This window comes from Chiloscyllium punctatum, chromosome 29, assembly GCF_047496795.1.
Source record: "Chiloscyllium punctatum isolate Juve2018m chromosome 29, sChiPun1.3, whole genome shotgun sequence".
Classification (NCBI taxonomy): Eukaryota; Metazoa; Chordata; class Chondrichthyes; order Orectolobiformes; family Hemiscylliidae; genus Chiloscyllium; species Chiloscyllium punctatum.
The window spans coordinates 25913320-25934914 of NC_092767.1; the positions used below are offsets into that span (position 1 = coordinate 25913320).

The following is a 21595-nucleotide window of genomic DNA, read 5'->3' on the forward strand; positions in this document are numbered from 1 at the left end:
TTGTACGTATTGCTACTAGGGACTGCTGGACTGACGCCCACACAAAGTCTTTGCCAAGAACCAATATCCACCCACCTTCATTCGCAAATGCATGGCATACAAAGTTTGCAACGTGGATTTGGTATGAGGTAATTTTTAAATCATGCTTCCCTGTGTTAAAAACAAATTCTGGAAAATGATATCCAGATTCCTCCGAACACTCGGACATATAACAGCACAGAAACCGAGGGCCTCACTCAGACAACAACTCACGAGAAAACAAGGCCCAATACCCCATCATGTGCAGTTCAAACGTGGTTGACGAGATTCCACGCATGGACTGCACGAAACACGACATAGGAGAAAGAGGCTGACAACTAGAGAGCTGCATTCATAATTTCATCTGGACTGTAAAAACGCCTTGGACAGCTGTTCCTTGCAGTTATGCACAGAATATTGAATGTCTCTGATTCCAGGGCTTGGAATTTGGATGATATGACAGTCTGCAGCACTGGTTACTTCCTTGTGTGAGGTAACTCCTGATGGAACACATGTCACACTCTATTGCTCATTGAGAAATACATTCAAAATAGGAGCTTAGAGCAGCATTTCTGTTGTCCTTCTCGTGCTGTCCTTGACATGCCCTGTGGCACTGCACTTATTCTGTGTTTCCTGAGGTTTCGGCACATGGTTCCACGATCGTTTTATAGGCAGAAATCTGCATTTTCGCTTCAATAACGGGTGTATGAAGCGTAGGTCCACCATTCTCCATTTCATTTTTCTCTTCTTATGCACAACTGCAATACAGTAAAAGATCAATTGATATTGAAAGATGATATACAGAGGCCTGTGAAATACCGAAGTTTTAATGACATTTATGCAATGGTTAGAGAATTACCTTGATTCAGGAAATAAGGATGTAAAGTCTGTTTGGCTGGTGTTGAGGAACAATGAGGAATGGACTCACAAGCATGTGTAGTTTACAAGCCCACTCGCAGTAACCACAAAGCGAAATAAATCGTACAAGGGGAAAAATGCGTGTGAGTGACAAAAATGGCAGTAGTCATGCGTGATCTTAACTTCCCATCGAAAACTCTCGGTTCTATTGTAAAAACGTTTGGAGAACCAAAATCAAAAAAAAATCCCACATGTCCCATAAAACATCACGAGGGATATCTTGGTAATTGATTACTCTACTGGTGACTTAATTTTCCTATTTTCTTGCAAACCATCTCTTTAATTGTGAGCATCAGAAAAGGCTTTGTTTTGCCAGCAAGAAATAAATATGTGATGAACCTTTGTCCGTTTCATGGAAAAGCACAGCGACTTGTAACTGTTTTGAGGAACTCATGCTCATTTTGACCCACAAAGGGAGACACACAGAAAGACACCCCCAAAGCGATAGAAGTCTCCGTTGTGGTGGATAATAGGACAAATGCAAGTTTCAAATGTGGAAGCACAGAAGCGACGTCCCGGTAGGACTTCACAGGGGAGCGTCAAGGTGGGGCACGGTTAAAGTCAGACATTCCCCTCGACAGGTACATACTTATCCAGGACACACAGGAGCTTTTCCTTGAATAAGCTCCACATTTTTAATGTGCTCACCCCCTACAGTTTCCTACCCCACTCTACGATTCCTAAATCTTACCTCATTGCATCGTGATTTCCCTTCCACCAGCTGAAACTCTTGCTCCGTGGAGTACACCTATCCCTTTCCATCACGAAAGTAAACCTGAGAGAATTGTGATCGCTGTCTCCACAGTGCTCACCTCCTTCCAAATCTAAAACCTGGCCAGGCTCGTTACCCAGTACTAAATCGAAAGTGGCTTCTTCCCTTGAAGGCATGTCTACATACTGTGTCAGGAAGCCCTCCCGCACACAGTGGACAAAAACTGACCCATCTATAGTACTCGTACTGTAGTGATCTCAGTCAATATTTGGATATTGTCTTGAGTGTTCCAGAGTTTTTCATTATCCCACTGTCCAGATGAAGTTTGTATTCCTCGCGTACGGGAGCGAGAATTCTTTCAATGTCTCAGATCAGTTCCTGTGCCGAGAAGATCAGAGTCAATGTCCCTTCCTCTACTCGGACTGACAATTTACACTTCTTCAATCTCCTATGATTCATTTCCCAAAGGGTTTCTCAAGATTTCCAAAGCTGGAGCCTAAATTATATGGTTTGCTTCCTAAACATTTTTCCAACTGCCAACTGGCAATATTTTCACAGTAACTCTTCACAATCCTCTGGCTTGCACCATGTCCAGGGATGAGAAGTCCCGTTTGGTGGAGACAGTTCCTAGGCTGGTGAGTTTCACTTTGGAACAAAGATGGTTAAGTGGCAATTTCCTGCGGTCGTTTGTAATGATGGGAGAGGGAGCGGTGGGGAATGAGCACTCTGACGAGCAGGAGGAAGTGTTGCCAATGACCAGAGTCAGAGAACAGAGGACAAGGGATGAAAGGAATCTAATGAAAAGCAGCACTTCTGCTCAGGGCGTTCAATAACAACTGCAGAAACCCGATGTGTCGAGCAGTGTATCTGAAAAGAGAAACAGAGATAATGTTTCAAATGTGGAGCATTTCTGATGAAGAACTCGAGTTTCTCAAGTCTAATCAAATTACAGGCCGTGTTTGCAAAACAGGCTTTCTGAACTTTGAATAGATCCAGCAGGAAAGCATTCATAACGTAGTCAGCAGGATTCGAACCTACGTGGGGAAACCCCAATGGATTTCTAACCCATCGCCTTAACCACTCGGCCATGACTACAGACAGCACCGCCCCCTGAGCATTGGCCAAATCAGCCGTGATCTCATTGAAAGCTGCCGCTGACTTGAGGAACATGTTTCCATCTCCATTCATACCTTTGCTGTCATTTGTAAGGTGCGAGACACCAATGTAAAAGAAGAAAAGCACAAAGTTAGGACAAGATATTTGCAGCAAAATTGATTCAACATTATTTATCGAAAGGAAAATCACACTTGGCAATTTGCTAGACCTCTTTGCGAACATGACCATCAGAGGTAATCAAGGGAGCTATTGATCTGAGTATTCTTGGCCATGAAACAAACAAAGGTTAGTGACATATTCATTTCTCTTTTTAGCGAACGAAATGGTCTTTCCTGATGGTTACAATGAAAGAGATGGTTCCCAATAAAAGACAGAGATTAAGTCGCTTGTAGATACACTTCAATGTGATACGATTCGCTTTCAGCCCCTAATTACCCCAGAGATGGAGGGGGTGAGTTACTTTTCTTCACTCTTCAACTCGACAGCATGGAGGTACAGACATGAAACCGCAAGAGATGGAGTTCTTGAATTGGGAACCAGGGACACTGAAGGAACGAGGCAAAAGTGAGGACTGCAGATGCTGGAAACCTGATTTTAGATCAGAAAATTTTGGAAAAGCACAGCAGCATCCGAGGAGCAGGAAAGTCGATTTTTCTGTTGCCAGTCTTTCTGCGTTCCGAAAACAATTTTCGTTTTTGGCTCAGATTTCCAGCAACTGCAGCTATTCGTATTATGTTAACATTCATCATGTTTTGGACAAAACCAATGACCTGCTAGCATCGGAAAATCGGCAGAAGTACTGGGACACCGACATGTTAGCTGAACAATACCAGTATTCCATGAGCCGGAATACGATCCGGGCCACGGTTCTGAGAGTATCGAGTCCTCACAAGTAATCCTCCCTCCCTGACAGGTACATACTTATCTAGGACACACAGGAGCTTTTCCTTGAATAAGCTCCACATTTTTAATGTGCTCACCCCCTACAGTTTCCTACCCCACTCTACGATTCCTAAATCTTACCTCATTGCATCGTGATTTCCCTTCCACCAGCTGAAACCCTTGCTCCGTGGAGTACACCTATCCCTTTCCATCACGAAAGTAAACCTGAGAGAATTGTGATCGCTGTCTCCACAGTGCTCACCTCCTTCCAAATCTAAAACCTGGCCAGGCTCGTTACCCAGTACTAAATCGAAAGTGGCTTCTTCCCTTGAAGGCATGTCTACATACTGTGTCAGGAAGCCCTCCCGCACACAGTGGACAAAAACTGACCCATCTATAGTACTCGTACTGTAGTGATCTCAGTCAATATTTGGATATTGTCTTGAGTGTTCCAGAGTTTTTCATTATCCCACAGTCCAGATGAAGTTTGTATTCCTCGCGTACGGGAGCGAGAATTCTTTCAATGTCTCAGATCAGTTCCTGTGCCGAGAAGATCAGAGTCAATGTCCCTTCCTCTACTCGGACTGACAATTTACACTTCTTCAATCTCCTATGATTCCATTTCCCAAAGGGTTTCTCAAGATTTCCAAAGCTGGAGCCTAAATTATATGGTTTGCTTCCTAAACATTTTTCCAACTGCCAACTGACAATATTTTCACAGTAACTCTTCACAATCCTCTGGCGTGCACCATGTCCAAGGATGAGAAGTCCCGTTTGGTGGAGACAGTTCCTTGGCTGGTGAGTTTCACTTTGGAACAAAGATGGTTAAGTGGCAATTTCCTGCGGTCGTTTGTAATGATGGGAGAGGGAGCGGTGGGGAATGAGCACTCTGACGAGCAGGAGGAAGTGTTGCCAATGACCAGAGTCAGAGAACAGAGGACAAGGGATGAAAGGAATCTAATGAAAAGCAGCACTTCTGCTCAGGGCGTTCAATAACAACTGCAGAAACCCGATGTGTCGAGCAGTGTATCTGAAAAGAGAAACAGAGATAATGTTTCAAATGTAGAGCGTTTCTGATGAAGAACTCGAGTTTCTCAAGTCTAATGAAATTACAGGCCTGGTTTGCAAAACAGGCTTTCTGAACTTTGAATAGATCCAGCAGGAACGCATTCATAACGTAGTCAGCAGGATTCGAACCTACGTGGGGAAACCCCAATGGATTCCTAACCCATCGCCTGAACCACTCGGCTATGACTACAGACAGCGCCGCCTACTGAGCATTGGCCAAATCAGCCGTGATCTCATTGAAAGCTGCCGCTGACTTGAGGAACATGTTTCCATCTCCATTCATACCTTTGCTGTCATTTGTAAGGTGCGAGACACCAATCTAAAAGAAGAAAAGCACAAAGTTAGGACAAGATATTTGCAGCAAAATTGATTCAACATTATTTATTGAAAGGAAAATCACACTTGGCAATTTGCTAGACCTCTTTGCAAACATGACCAGCAGAGGTAATCAAGGGAGCTATTGATCTGAGTATTCTTGGCCATGAAACAAACAAAGGTTAGTGACATATTCATTTCTCTTCTTAGCGAACGAAATGGTCTTTCCTGATGGTTACAATGAAAGAGATGGTTCCCAATAAAAGACAGAGATTAAGTCGCTTGTAGATACACTTCAATGTGATACGATTCACTTTCAGCCCCTAATTACCCCAGAGATGGAGGGGGTGAGTTACTTTTCTTCACTCTTCAACTCGACAGCATGGAGGTACAGACATGAAACCGCAAGAGATGGAGTTCTTGAATTGGGAACCAGCGACACTGAAGGAGCGAGGCAAAAGTGAGGACTGCAGATGCTGGAAACCTGATTTTAGATCAGAAAATTTTGGAAAAGCATAGCAGCATCCGAGGAGCAGGAAAGTCGATGTTTCTGTTGCCAGTCTTTCTGCGTTCCGCAAACAATTTTCGTTTTTGGCTCTGATTTCCAGCAACTGCAGCTATTCGTATTATGTTAACATTCATAATGTTTTGGACAAAACCAATGACCTGCTAGCATCGGGAAATCGGCAGAAGTACTGGGACACCGACATGTTAGCTGAACAATACCAGCATTCCATGAGCCGCAATACGATCCGGGCCACGGTTCTGAGAGTATCGAGTCCTCACAAGTAATCCTCCCTCCCTGACAGGTACATACTTATCTAGGACACACAGGAGCTTTTCCTTGAATAAGCTCCACATTTTTAATGTGCTCACCCCCTACAGTTTCCTACCCCACTCTACGATTCCTAAATCTTACCTCATTGCATCGTGATTTCCCTTCCACCAGCTGAAACCCTTGCTCCGTGGAGTACACCTATCCCTTTCCATCACGAAAGTAAACCTGAGAGAATTGTGATCGCTGTCTCCACAGTGCTCACCTCCTTCCAAATCTAAAACCTGGCCAGGCTCGTTACCCAGTACTAAATCGAAAGTGGCTTCTTCCCTTGAAGGCATGTCTACATACTGTGTCAGGAAGCCCTCCCGCACACAGTGGACAAAAACTGACCCATCTATAGTACTCGTACTGTAGTGATCTCAGTCAATATTTGGATATTGTCTTGAGTGTTCCAGAGTTTTTCATTATCCAACAGTCCAGATGAAGTTTGTATTCCTCGCGTACGGGAGCAAGAATTCTTTCAATGTCTCAGATCAGTTCCTGTGCCGAGAAGATCAGAGTCAATGTCCCTTCCTCTACTCGGACTGACAATTTACACTTCTTCAATCTCCTATGATTCCATTTCCCAAAGGGTTTCTCAAGATTTCCAAAGCTGGAGCCTAAATTATATGGTTTGCTTCCTAAACATTTTTCCAACTGCCAACTGACAATATTTTCACAGTAACTCTTCACAATCCTCTGGCGTGCACCATGTCCAGGGATGAGAAGTCCCGTTTGGTGGAGAGAGTTCCTAGGCTGGTGAGTTTCACTTTGGAACAAAGATGGTTAAGTGGCAATTTCCTGCGGTCGTTTGTAATGATGGGAGAGGGAGCGGTGGGGAATGAGCACTCTGACGAGCAGGAGGAAGTGTTGCCAATGACCAGAGTCAGAGAACAGAGGACAAGGGATGAAAGGAATCTAATTAAAAGCAGCACTTCTGCTCAGGGCGTTCAATAACAACTGCAGAAAATCGATGTGTCGAGCAGTGTATCTGAAAAGAGAAACAGAGATAATGTTTCAAACGTGGAGCATTTCTGATGAAGAACTCGAGTTTCTCAAGTCTAATCAAATTACAGGCCGGGTTTGCAAAACAGGCTTTCTGAACTTTGAATAGTTCCAGCAGGAAAGCATTCATAACGTAGTCAGCAGGATTCGAACCTACGTGGGGAAACCGCAATGGATTTCGAACCCATCGCCTTAACCACTCGGCCATGACTACAGACAGCACCGCCCCCTGAGCATTGGCCAAATCAGCCGTGATCTCATTGAAAGCTGCCGCTGACTTGAGGAACATGTTTCCATCTCCATTCATACCTTTGCTGTCATTTGTAAGGTGCGAGACACCAATGTAAAAGAAGAAAAGCACAAAGTTAGGACAAGATATTTGCAGCAAAATTGATTCAACATTATTTATCGAAAGGAAAATCACACTTGGCAATTTGCTAGACCTCTTTGCGAACATGACCATCAGAGGTAATCAAGGGAGCTATTGATCTGAGTATTCTTGGCCATGAAACAAACAAAGGTTAGTGACATATTCATTTCTCTTTTTAGCGAACGAAATGGTCTTTCCTGATGGTTACAATGAAAGAGATGGTTCCCAATAAAAGACAGAGATTAAGTCGCTTGTAGATACACTTCAATGTGATACGATTCGCTTTCAGCCCCTAATTACCCCAGAGATGGAGGGGGTGAGTTACTTTTCTTCACTCTTCAACTCGACAGCATGGAGGTACAGACATGAAACCGCAAGAGATGGAGTTCTTGAATTGGGAACCAGCGACACTGAAGGAACGAGGCAAAAGTGAGGACTGCAGATGCTGGAAACCTGATTTTAGATCAGAAAATTTTGGAAAAGCACAGCAGCATCCGAGGAGCAGGAAAGTCGATGTTTCTGTTGCCAGTCTTTCTGCGTTCCGCAAACAATTTTCGTTTTTGGCTCAGATTTCCAGCAACTGCAGCTATTCGTATTATGTTAACATTCATAATGTTTTGGACAAAACCAATGACCTGCTAGCATCGGAAAATCGGCAGAAGTACTGGTACACCGACATGTTAGCTGAACAATACCAGCATTCCATGAGCCCAATACGATCCGGGCCACGGTTCTGAGAGTATCGAGTCCTCACAAGTAATCCTCCCTCCCTGACAGGTACATACTTATCTAGGACACACAGGAGCTTTTCCTTGAATAAGCTCCACATTTTTAATGTGCTCACCCCACTCTACGATTCCTAAATCTTACCTCATTGCATCGTGATTTCCCTTCCACCAGCTGAAACTCTTGCTCCGTGGAGTACACCTATCCCTTTCCATCACGAAAGTAAACCTGAGAGAATTGTGATCGCTGTCTCCACAGTGCTCACCTCCTTCCAAATCTAAAACCTGGCCAGGCTCGTTACCCAGTACTAAATCGAAAGTGGCTTCTTCCCTTGAAGGCATGTCTACACAGTGTGTCAGGAAGCCCTCCCGCACACAAGTGGACAAAAACTGACCCATCTATAGTACTCGTACTGTAGTGATCTCAGTCAATATTTGGATATTGTCTTGAGTGTTCCAGAGTTTTTCATTATCCCACAGTCCAGATGAAGTTTGTATTCCTCGCGTACGGGAGCGAGAATTCTTTCAATGTCTCAGATCAGTTCCTGTGCCGAGAAGATCAGAGTCAATGTCCCTTCCTCTACTCGGACTGACAATTTACACTTCTTCAATCTCCTATGATTCCATTTCCCAAAGGGTTTCTCAAGATTTCCAAAGCTGGAGCCTAAATTATATGGTTTGCTTCCTAAACATTTTTCCAACTGCCAACTGACAATAATTTCACAGTAACTCTTCACAATCCTCTGGCTTGCACCATGTCCAGGGATGAGAAGTCCCGTTTGGTGGAGAGAGTTCCTAGGCTGGTGAGTTTCACTTTGGAACAAAGATGGTTAAGTGGCAATTTCCTGCGGTCGTTTGTAATGATGGGAGAGGGAGCGGTGGGGAATGAGCACTCTGACGAGCAGGAGGAAGTGTTGCCAATGACCAGAGTCAGAGAACAGAGGACAAGGGATGAAAGGAATCTAATGAAAAGCAGCACTTCTGCTCAGGGCGTTCAATAACAACAGCAGAAACCCGATGTGTCGAGCAGTGTATCTGAAAAGAGAAACAGAGATCATGTTTCAAATGTGGAGCATTTCTGATGAAGAACTCGAGTTTCTCAAGTCTAATCAAATTACAGGCCTGGTTTGCAAAACAGGCTTTCTGAACTTTGAATAGTTCCAGCAGGAAAGCCTTCATAACGTAGTCAGCAGAATTCGAACCTACGTGGGGAAACCCCAATGGATTTTTAACCCATCGCCTTAACCACTCGGCCATGACTACAGACAGCCCCGCCCCCTGAGCATTGACCAAATCAGCCGTGATCTCATTGAAAGCTGCCGCTGACTTGAGTTACATGTTTCCATCTCCATTTATACCTTTGCTGTCATTTGTAAGGTGCGAGACACCAATGTAAAAGAAGAAAAGCACAAAGTTAGGACAAGATATTTGCAGCAAAATTGATTCAACATTATTTATTGAAAGGAAAATCACACTTGGCAATTTGCTAGACCTCTTTGCGAACATGACCAGCAGAGGTAATCAAGGGAGCTATTGATCTGAGTATTCTTGGCCATGAAACAAACAAAGGTTAGTGACATATTCATTTCTCTTTTTAGCGAACGAAATGGTCTTTCCTGATGGTTACAATGAAAGAGATGGTTCCCAATAAAAGACAGAGATTAAGTCGCTTGTCGATACACTTCAATGTGATACGATTCACTTTCAGCCCCTAATTACCCCAGAGATGGAGGGGGTGAGTAACTTTTCTTCACTCTTCAACTCGACAGCATGGAGGTACAGACATGAAACCGCTAGATATGGAGTTCTTGAAATGGGAACCAGCGACACTGAAGGAACTAGGCAAAAGTGAGGACTGCAGATGCTGGAAACCTGATTTTAGATCAGAAAATTTTGGAAAAGCACAGCAGCATCCGAGGAGCAGGAAAGTCGATGTTTCTGTTGCCAGTCTTTCTGCGTTCCGCAAACAATTTTCGTTTTTGGCTCAGATTTCCAGCAACTGCAGCTATTCGTATTATGTTAACATTCATCATGTTTTGGACAAAACCAATGACCTGCTAGCATCGGAAAATCGGCAGAAGTACTGGGACACCGACATGTTAGCTGGACAATACCAGCATTCCATGAGCCGGAATACGATCCGGGTCACGGTTCTGAGAGTATCGAATCCTCACAAGTAAATAACAAGACAAGGCGATAGGTACTGTCGTATTTGGTGCAAATAAAACACCCTTTATGAACATTTTCCTTGCAGATTATTTTCAACTTGTCTTCGTAGATTTACAAAGTGGGAAAAGGCCATTCCACCTGTGTGCATCGCGGCTAATCAGAGAGCCAATCATTCCAGTCGCAGTTTCCAACTTTGGCCCAAAGTCTCGTGTGTCCTAATGTTCCCAGTGCAAATATCAATGACTTTATCCTGTGTTCTTAAATGGCACAATAATGGGGCAGATGTGTGACCTTTGCACAGCGACTTGTAACTCTTTTTTTCTAATTCATTGACTGCTGATATAATAGATAATTGGCCTTGAGAGTCAGCTTTAAATTAGGTTGATCTTTCTCAGCTTGACTTTCAACTGATCCTAAAAAAAACTCATCACCTGCAGGGAAATGTATTGCATTGCTTCTTGTTTTGCTTAATTTCACCCCCTCCCCCCCGCCCGCCTCCCAAACATCCAAATTTCACGATAGTTCGACCAATGTTTGGAAACTGATTCGTGTTGGAAGTTGATGGCTTTTTGTGTCTCGACAGATAATTTATTCAATTAGACATCTTGAAATTACTTCTGATTCTTCACAGTTAAAACTCTACTTTCATTTGAATGCAAAGCTCAAGCTCCACGAAATCCAAATTCTGCAAAGTAATTAATGACTTTTGAAAGAGTCAACTCTGTGAGCAGGATTCGAACCTGCGCAGGGTGAACCCATTGGATTTCAAATCCAACGCCTTAACCTCTCGGCCATCACAGCTGCATCCTCATTGCGAATTTTCATAGTAAAAAACTGAATTCATGAAATACGTAATTTGTTTGAAGAACAAATTGTCAAGACCCAAAGATGTCGCCGAATCCTTTGCAGAGACCCAGACAAACGTTACCTTAGCAGATTGACAGGCTTTCACCGAAAACTAGATCCTGACACAGCTGAAGTTGTGGGAATGATTCTTCATTGAATTATAGAGTCACGGATGTACACCACACGAAGAGAGGATCATTGTCTCACTGCGTCCGATCAATTTTGACTCAATTGCTCGTCATCTGGTGCCAAAGTAGATATGCTGTTGTGTTTTAATATTCATCGAAATATGGTATTAGAAATATTGATGCTAAGTCCATAAACACTAGCTACATTCGTTAAAAAAAAATCGGAATTAGAAAGAATGCAGAACCAATTTACAGAAAGGGATCCAGAAACTAATCCGTAAGTTCTGACATCAGGTAATGAACTTGTGAGCACAAGAGAGGAAGATTGACCGAAGATTTGGAACTTGAAATCGTCTTGATGGAATTATTTGCAATGTTTTTGCGATTGTTCTAGAGTCATCAAGTCCTTGAACAATACAACATGGAAAGTGGCCCTTCTTTCCAACTTGACCATGGTGGACAGTTGTCCTATATTAATAGGTCCCATTTGCCAACATTTGGCCCACAACCCTCTAAACCTTGTTACTCATATATCCATCCAGATGCCATTAAATGTTACAGTTGTACTAGTCTCCAACAATTTCTCTGGCAGCTCATTCTGGACACGACTGAAAAAGTTGCCCCTGACGTCCCTTTTAAATCCTTACCAACTAATTCTAAAACAATGTTTTCTAAATTTTGACTTCCTCACCAGCAGGAAAACACCTTGGTGAGTCAACCTATCCATGTCCCTCATGATTTAATAAATAGCAACGATTTGACTTCATCACACTTGTCAGGAGGGAAATGTGTGGAGATTATTATCGAAGGTTTGAAGTAGAAAGTCTGATGTACAGATTTTTGGAATTGCATCTTGGAGAACTGTTTAATAAGTCAATGAAGTCTAGTAGCAGTTGTAGAAGTCTGTTGTGAAAGCTGCAGAAGGATTTCAGAGCAGGAGAACAAAGCATTATTTCCAATGTATTGTGGCTCAGTTCGACCGCACTTGGACTACAGTATGAGGAATTATGAGCAATTTAGGAAAGATACTAATGCCATATGAGGAATATCACGAATGGCGATTAGCCTTGATATCATGGATGAACATTAGTCCTGTGAATTGAAATTGGGCAAATCCGGTCTTTTTTTAACAGTTTCAAAACAAGAGAGGTAATCTCATTTCGAGTTGCAAAATATTTGAAGAGATAAACCGGGTGGTGCAATTAAATGTTGTTCCCTCATTGGTGAATCGAGAAGCAGGAGAGGACAATTTTAGAATGAAGCATTGTGAATTTTGACCAGGATGCGAACTATTGATTTTTGTCTTAGCCTTGAGAAGTCTCGCTATTCAGCACTACAGTGAGCCTTGGATATTTGGTCTTTGTATGCATCACTATCAGCCTGACCCGCCGACACTTCCTGCATCACTCTAGATCTGACCCCTCACACTTACCGCCTTAATATCAGTGTGAACCCCTCAAACTTACTGCATCACTATCCATCAGGCGTCCTCACATTTACTGCGCCACTTTCACTTCGAGACCCTCATTTTGACTGCGTCACTATCAGCCTGACTGCCAAACACTTACTTTGTCACTATCAGTCACGCCCTTAAACTTCCTATGTTACTATTACCCTGACTCCTGACACTTACTGTGTCACTAGCAGCCTGACTCCATCACACTTATTATGTAAGTACCAGACTGACGTCTCACACTTACCGTGTCACTGCAACACTGCTTCCTCAAACTTACTATGTCACTATCACCTTGACCCTCTCACATTTACTGCGCCACAATCACACTGACCACCTCACACCTACTGCTTCACTATGAGCTTCAACACTCACACTCACAGCGTCACTAACGGCCTGACTGCGTTGGTATCTCTCTGATCCCCTCAGAATTACTGCATCACAATCATTCTGACCCCCTCATACTTAATGCGTCACTATCCCTCTGGCACCCTCATACTTCGTGCATTACTCACACCCTGACACATGCGCACCGACTGCATCCCTATCAGCCAAACCCCACTCACTAACAGCGTCACTCTCTCTCTAACCTGCTCACACTTAATGCATCACCATCACCTTGACATTCTCTCACTTAGTGCATCAATATCAGCCTGACCGCCTCACGCTTACTGCATCACTACAAGCCTGATCCCTTCAAATGTACTGTGTCACTATCAGACTGACCCACTCATACTTACAGCATCACTATCACCTTGACCCCGCAAACTTAGTGCGTCCAGATCACACTGAACCTTTCAATCTCCTTGCATCACATTCAGCCAGACATTGCACACGATCACTCTGACCTCCTCATTCTTGCTGCATCACTATAACTCTATCCCACTCACGCCGTGTGTGTCACTATCACCCTGACAACTCATGCTCACGGCACCACTATTATCCTGACTCCAATATCATTATCAGCCTGACCTCTTCCACTGACTGTGTCACTCTCAACCTGTCCCCCCACATTTCCTGTGTCACTCTCAAACTGACACCCTCAAAGTGTCTGCGTCACTGTCACCCCGAACACGTCACACTTACTGCATGGGTGTCTACCTGAAACCTCACGCTTATTGCATTACTATCATCCTGAGCGGCTCACACTTACTGCGTCACTAGCACACCAACACTCTTTCCATTACTGCGTCACTATTGGCCTGACACCTCACACGAACTGCATCACTATTAGCCTGACCCGCTCACACGTTTTGCGTCACCATACCCTGACCCCCCTCACAATTGCTGTGTCGCTATTAGCCTAAGCCCCTCACTATCATGCTGATCAAGCTCATAATTACAGCATCACTATCAACCTGAACCCCTAACACTTTTTCTGTCATTATCACCCTGACCCTCTCACATGTAATGCGTCACTGTCACACTGAGACACTCACATTTTCTGCGTCGTTATCAGCCGGACCCGCCGGCACACAGCATCACTATCAACCTAACCCCTCACACTTGCATGCCTCAATATCAGCGTGAACCCCTCACACTTACTGCATCACTGTCCATCTGCCATCCTCACACTTACTGCACCAGTTTCACCTTGACATCCTCATTTTTACTGCGTCAGTATCAGCCTGACAGCCGCACACATATTGCGTCACTATCAGTGACGCCCTCGCACTTCCTATGTTAATATCACCCTCACTTCTAAAACCTACTGCGTCACTATCAGCCTGACTCCATTACAATTTTTGTGTCAGTACCAGACTGACGCCTCACGCTTACCATGTTACTAAAACTCTGCCCCATCACACTGACTGCGTCACTATCAGCCTGACCCCTCAGACGTATTGCGTCAATATCACCCTGACCCACTCACACTTTTTGTATCAGTTTCAGTCTGACGCCTCGCACTTACTGTATAAATAAAACTCTCCCCCTTCACAATGACTGTGTCATTCTCAGCCTGACCCCTTCATACTTACTGTGTCAATATCAGTCTGACCACTCAGACTTACTGTGTCACTCTCACTCTGATCCTCTCTCATTTACTTTGTCACTCTCACCCTGACCTCCTCACATTTATTGTGTCACTATCACCCTGACCCACTCACACAGTCTTTGCCATTTTATTGCGTCCCCATCAGCCTAACCGCCACACACTTATTGCGTCACTTTCAATCACGCCCTCACGCTTCACATGTTACTATCACCCTGAATCCTTACACTTATTGTGTCATTATCAGGCTGACCCCTCACACTTACTGTGTCACTATCCGCCTGACTCCATCACATTTATTGTGTCAGTATCAGACTGACGCCTCACAATTATCTTGTCACTAAAACACTGCCCGGTCACATTGACTGTGTCACTATCAGCCTGACCACCTCACACTTACTGCAACACTATCGCAATGCCCCTTTCTCACTTACGACATCATTTACACCCTGACAAACCCACACTTGCTGTGGCACTATCACACTGAGGGCCGTTCACTTAGTGTCACTGTCATCCTGACCCCTTACACTTACTGCATCACTATCACACTGGTATCTCACACCCACTGTGTCACTATCATCCTGAGCCACTTACACCTGTTGCGTCACTATCACTTTGACCCCAACACACTAACTGCATCAATATCAGCCTGACCATTTCACACATACTGTGCCAGTACCAGGCTAACTCCCTCACATATACTGTGTCACTATCAGGCTGACCCACTCATGCTCACATCATCACTATCACCCTGACTCCCCACTCTTACTGCGTCAAGAGCATTGTGCCCCCATACACTTACAGCGTAACTATCATCTTGACAACGTCACTTACTGCGTCAAGATCAGCCTGATGCCCTCAAACTTAATGCGTCACTATCAGCTTCAACACTCACATTTACCGCGTCACTTCTAGCACAACCCCTGCACACTTACTACATCCCTAACTGCCTTACCCCCTCGCATTTACTTCATCACTATCAGCCTGAGACACTCACACTCACACTTGCATCTACATCACTGTCACCCTGACCCCTTGCCCATACTGCATCACTATAATCCTGGCCCCTCAAATGTTCTGCGTCACTAACACACTGACATCTCACACTCCCTGCGTCAGTATCACCCTGACCCCTCACAATTACTGCATCACTACAACCTGACCTCCTGAAAGCATCTGCGTCACTGTCACCCTGACCCCATCACATTGCCATGTCACCATCACAATAACAGTCTGCTTCACTGTCATCCTGATACCTCACACTCACTGGACCACCACCATCCTCCCCCTCATAGTGACCTGTCACTATCATTCAGAGCCGTTCACACTTATTGCGTTCCTATCGCTCTGCTCCCAACACACTTACTGCGTCACTATCAGCCTGACACTCGCACACTTCCCGCATCACTATCAGCCTGACCCATCACAATTCCACTGTGTCAATCAGTCTGACTCCTCACATTTCCTGGATCTCTATCACCTTGTCACTTAACACTTACTGGCCAGTATTAGCCTGACATCCTCAACATACTGCATCAATATCAGCCTGAACACTCACACTTACTCTGTCAGAATCACGCTGACCCCCTCACACTCACTGCATCACTATCACCCTGTCCCCTCTCACTTTCTGCATTAGGATCACTCTGACTTACTGACACTTACTGCATCACTATCAGCCTGAACCCTCACACATACTGTGACACTATCAGCCTGACCCCACCACACTTGCTGCATCTCTATCAGCCTGACCCCCTCACACTTACTGCTTCACTATCAGACTGACCCCTCAGACTTACTGCATCACTAACAGCCTGACACCTCACACTCACTGCATCACTATTCCCCGAACACCTCACTTTTATTGGCCACTATCTGCCTGACGCTCTCAACTTACTGTGTCACTCCCAGCCTGAACGCAAACACTTACTCCCTCACTATCACCCTGACTGTCTCACACTAACTGCGTCAGACTCTGCCTGTCCCCATCACACTTACTACGTCACTTTCACACTCCCACTTTATGTGTCAGGATCAGCCTGACACAGTAACACTTACTGCATCACTATCAGCCTGATCTCCTTCCAATTACTGCGTACACTATCAGCGTGACCACTCACTCTTACTGCGTCACTGTCACACTGACCCCTCACACGAAGTGCTTCACTATCACCCTGACCACCTCACACTTACTGCGTCACTATTGGTCTGATCCCTCAGACTTACTGCATCACCATCACTCTGACCCCCTTCACTGCGTAACTATCCACCTGATCCACTCACACAGTCTGCATCACTACCACACTGACACCTCACCCTCATTGTGTCACTATCATGGTCACTCCATCAGTCACTGTCAGCCTGATCCCCTGTAATGGAAAAGTATCATTTTTTGTGAAATCTGTGAAAGCATGGTTGAAACAAAGAAGTATGGACCTAACTTTGCAAAAAGACAGAAAAAATGTAAAGTTCAACCTAATTTACAGCTGACTGTCAATGCCAATAATCTATAATATCAGCAGTCAATGAATTAGAAAAAAACAACTCCATGCGTGGAAAGGAACTCGACTGATCCAGGTTCCTGGCTTGAGGTGTGATAAGGCAAGGCGATATATAGTATAAAGGGAATATGTGAAAACCGTTAGGCTCCATTTTATGAGGCGTCTTGCAAATGTGTCGGGTCCATTCTGCAAATTTCAAAAATAAACTTTTTCTTTGCTCTTGGTAGCATTTGCGTCGAGTCGATTGAAATTCCACGGCAGTAAATTCGGGGGCTCTTCTGGGACCCTGCGACTGGGTAAGATTTTGAAGATTCCCAGGAGGTGTACGCGCCACTGCCTAGAAGGTCTTTCACTTCATCTCGAGCGCTGAATTGGCCCCTTTGAGTGAGAGGACTGGGGATAAGTGGATCAGCCCAAAGTCGCGTTCCGAATCAAATCGGGTCAGGGTAAGAGTTGTGGCTGAAGGAATCTGACATAGAGACTTGTTCGAAGAGAATATACGAACCAGGAGGAGGGACCAGTGAACTCTCGCACGGTATTCGAGTAAAACTCAAGGGAAAGGATTACCGTCTCTAGAGAGTTTAAGTGACAGCAAGATGAACAGTGGTTTGAGACTTGGAGTCACCATGGGCGGCGTTGGAGTCGCCAAAGCTGTACCAGTTACGTGGGTTCTTGGTTTGTGAAAACCAAGGCAATGAGGCGGTCATGCCCAATGAGAAGGGACCTCCGGGAGGTAAAAGCAAGTTATATTGGCAAAGAGAAGATTATGGTATCCTGAGAGAGAGAGAGAGATAGACAGATAGACAGTTAGAGAGACAGACAGAGAGAATGAACACTTTTCCAATATCCATGAAAATCGGCTCCAGCAAGAGCGAACAAAAAGAGGGTCGACAGACAACTCGGAATGGTCAAGAAAAAATACAATATATGCTAAATAATTATGGCCCAGTTTCTGTATAGCAGTTAAAAATGTAAATCAAGGAATGTGTTTTTCTGGAGGAAGGAAGTTTTAGTAATATTCAGTTGCAAATGCTGAGGACACCATTGGAGGAGAGAGAGAAGGAAGCGGAAGCAACAGAGACAGGCCACTATAAATGCTGGAGGAAACAGCACTGAAGCGCTTCACAGGAGGCTCCCAAGCACTGAGGATGTCACCTAGACAGGGGAAGAAACGTTTGCAAGACAAATTCCCAGCTCGGCGAACAGAACCACAACAACGAGCACCCGAGCTACAAATCTTCTCCCAAACTTTGAACACCTACGGGCGAGAGACGCTAAGACAAGCTAGGAAATGGGAATCCTGTGCCAACCGCCTAAGCGCCACATACAAACAGCTCCGGTTCCTGCATGAATGCCAAAAGAATCGAATCCTTCCACCATGTGTCAGATACAGACCACCAGTCAACAATCCACAAGTCCGGGACACAGCCAGACAGAACGGATTCAGGATGATCCAGGTAATGATTACAGACGCTCACAACAGACTACACAAATACAGACAAGAAATTGCGCGCCAAAAATCGTTAATTTCAAAAACCACCAATCAGGAATGGACCCGCACCATAAAACAGGCCGTCACCATAGGACAGAACAGGACCACACACTGCAAAAAAAGGTACTAAAAGAAAAAATGGCCAAACTAACACACAAAGAAGAGGACACCACAACACGCACCTGGGTTAAAAACCTCTCCCACAGACAGCTCACAGACATGGAAAGAACAATACTGGCCAAGGGGCTCAACGACAACCACAGGGATGCCAAGACAGCAGACTTCCTAGCAGCACTAGAATGCACACTCAGGAACAATGGACTGACAGAAGAGACACAACAAACTGTGAGACAAAGTATCGTACCGCTGATAACAAGAAAAAAAAAACACATAACCTCAACACCAAGGAGTGGGAAGCACTAAAATCACTAAGAAACGATAAGAACATAATTATACTACTAGCGGACAAAGGCAGAATGACGGTCATCCTGGACAAAGCAAAATGCATGCAAAAAGCACAACAACTACTTGCAGATACCAACACCTACCAAAAGAGGGAGTTTGACGGCACCCGACAGCTCACCAACAGGATAAACAACACACTGAGGAATCTATAAAAAACGAACAGATAACCAGGTCTGACCTACAAAGAATGAAACCTGAAAGCAACAACACCCCCACATTCTATAGACTACCCAAAGTGCACAAACAAGACATCCCACTCAGACCCATAGTATCACTACCAGGGACACCATCACACAAACTGGTCAAAGAACTACAGCAGAAACTGAAACACCTGATCAGCGGATCCAGACAATCTATACAATCGACACAGGAATTCTTGGACATCATCAGAAATATACACATAGACAAGGACGAAACTATGGTCTCATTCGATGTAACTGCACTGTTCACCTCTATCGACAAAACACCAGCCAAAGAAACAATAGCCAACCTGCTGGACAGACATAACAGACAACAGGACGTTGAACATATCAACAAAGACGGCATACTTAAACTACTGGACTTGTGCCTCACAACACACTTCACATTCAATAACCAAATATACGAACAAATCAACGGCACACCCATGGGCTCACCGATCTCTGGACTCATAGCAGAAGCAGTAATGCAAAGGTTAGAACAAACAGTCTTACCACAACTTCAACCCAAACTCTGGGTCAGACACGTGGATGACACCTTTGTAATAATTAAAAACGCAGAAATAGAGAAAACACACCAGATCATCAACGCCACACTCACAGGAATCCGATTCCCTAGAGAGGAAGAAAAGGACAACCAACTCCCATTCCTAGACGTGATGGTACAGAGAACACCGAACGGAGAATTCACTACAAAGGTTTACAGGAAAGCCACACACACAGACCAAGTCCTGAACTATGAAAGCAACCACCCCAACACACACAAACGAGGTTGCATCAGGACACTATTCAAAAGGGCCACAACACACTGCAGCACACCAGAGCTACAAAAAGAGGAAGTGGAACGCCTATACAAGGTATTCGCCAAAAACGGATACCGTCGCAATTTCATCAACAGATGCCTAAGGGAGAGACAACGGAACGAGGACATGCCGCAACCCAAAGGACTAGCCACACTACCATACATCAGGAGCATTTCTGAACTGACAGCCAGACTACTGCGACCACTAGGACTCATAACAGCACACAAACCAACAGCCACGCTCAGACAACAACTCACCAGAACAAAGGACCCGATACCCAACTTGAGCAAATCTAATGTAGTGTACAAAATCCCATGCAAGGACTGCAGAAAACACTACATCAGACAAACAGGAAGACAGTTAACGATCCGTATACACGAACACCAACTAGCCACGAAACGACACAACCAGCTATCCTTAGTAGCCACACACACAGACGAGAAGCAACATGAATTCGCCTGGGACAACACTACCATTATAGGGCAAGCCAAACAGAGAACAGCCAGGGCATTCCTAGAGGCATGGCACTCATCCACAGACTCTATCAACAAGCACATCGACCTGGACCCAATATACCGGCCACTACAGCGGACAGCTCGAACTGACAACCGGAAGCCGCAGAGGAAACAGCACAGAAGCGCTTCACAGGAGGCTCCCAAGACAGGGGACGAAACGTTTGCAAGACAAATTCCCAGCTCGGCGAACAGAACCACAACTACCTCTGTGTTATGTGTGGAAGGTACACCAGTTACCTTTTTGGTAGATACATGGCCAGCATATTCACTCGTCAAATCAAGACAGTTCAGAGAGTTGACGCCAATAAAGATGAGTGGAATGTTCCTGAACTCAATGGAGGCATCAGGCATCGTGATGTGAGAGAGTTTTACCGCACCCATATTGTGTGAAATCAGTAATGTGTATCCATTCTAATTCTCAATTTTGTTAGCGGAATTCTGTTCTTTACATTTGATGGCTTAGAATCTCATAGTGAGACTTGGGTTGTATTTGCTCAGTATTCAGACGGGCTTGCAGGTAATTCAAAGGGAAGATTCATAAGTGTAAACTGTAACATACAACCCACCACCCCTGGTGTATGTCTATGAGTGGCTATTAAGCCAGAGAGCAATGAGTTCAGTTAGCAATTCACTCGCCCTGGAAGCAGGTAACCATGTTAATCCTGTTAACACCGCTTTTTCTTGCGGGGTGATGCTGCACTGCACAGCACACATACACCACGATATCCCTGAGGAACCATAAGAGAAGTATTGGTTCAGGAGATTATTGAAACCAAGTCAGTTGTTATTGTGCGAATTTTATTGAAGGGATGGCAGATGTGCAGTCAGTGTGAACTTATGTAAAGTACCTGCGATGGCATGTAAGCTCTATATTTTTGATGTGGAAGGCTATGCTCCTCGCGTGTCACTGGCGAAGGTGTCCAGTGACTGGTGGCAGGATTTGGGGCCATGGGGACTAAAGGCATAAAGAACGAAATGTTAGGTGTTCTGGTACGATGTGGGTCTGTGGTTCAATGCAGATGTGTCGACATATAGGAAGAAATTAATTTGTCTAACTCAGGCAATAGAACAGTCGTGGTAACCCCCT

The 21595-nt window shown here is 44.6% G+C and overlaps 5 non-coding genes across 5 annotated transcripts; all 5 read right to left on the reverse strand.

Moving 5' to 3' along the window:
* Nucleotides 1-2661: 2661 nt before the first annotated feature.
* trnas-aga (transfer RNA serine (anticodon AGA)) lies at nt 2662-2743 on the reverse strand. Its single transcript has one exon. It is a non-coding gene; the product is annotated as a tRNA-Ser (tRNA).
* A 2079-nt stretch (nt 2744-4822) lies between these two features.
* trnap-agg (transfer RNA proline (anticodon AGG)) lies at nt 4823-4904 on the reverse strand. Its single transcript has one exon. It is a non-coding gene; the product is annotated as a tRNA-Pro (tRNA).
* A 2079-nt stretch (nt 4905-6983) lies between these two features.
* On the reverse strand, nt 6984-7065 carry trnas-cga (transfer RNA serine (anticodon CGA)). Its single transcript has one exon. It is a non-coding gene; the product is annotated as a tRNA-Ser (tRNA).
* A 2062-nt stretch (nt 7066-9127) lies between these two features.
* On the reverse strand, nt 9128-9209 carry trnaf-aaa (transfer RNA phenylalanine (anticodon AAA)). Its single transcript has one exon. It is a non-coding gene; the product is annotated as a tRNA-Phe (tRNA).
* A 1625-nt stretch (nt 9210-10834) lies between these two features.
* trnas-uga (transfer RNA serine (anticodon UGA)) lies at nt 10835-10916 on the reverse strand. The gene has a single exon. It is a non-coding gene; the product is annotated as a tRNA-Ser (tRNA).
* Between the last annotated feature and the right edge of the window lie 10679 nt (nt 10917-21595).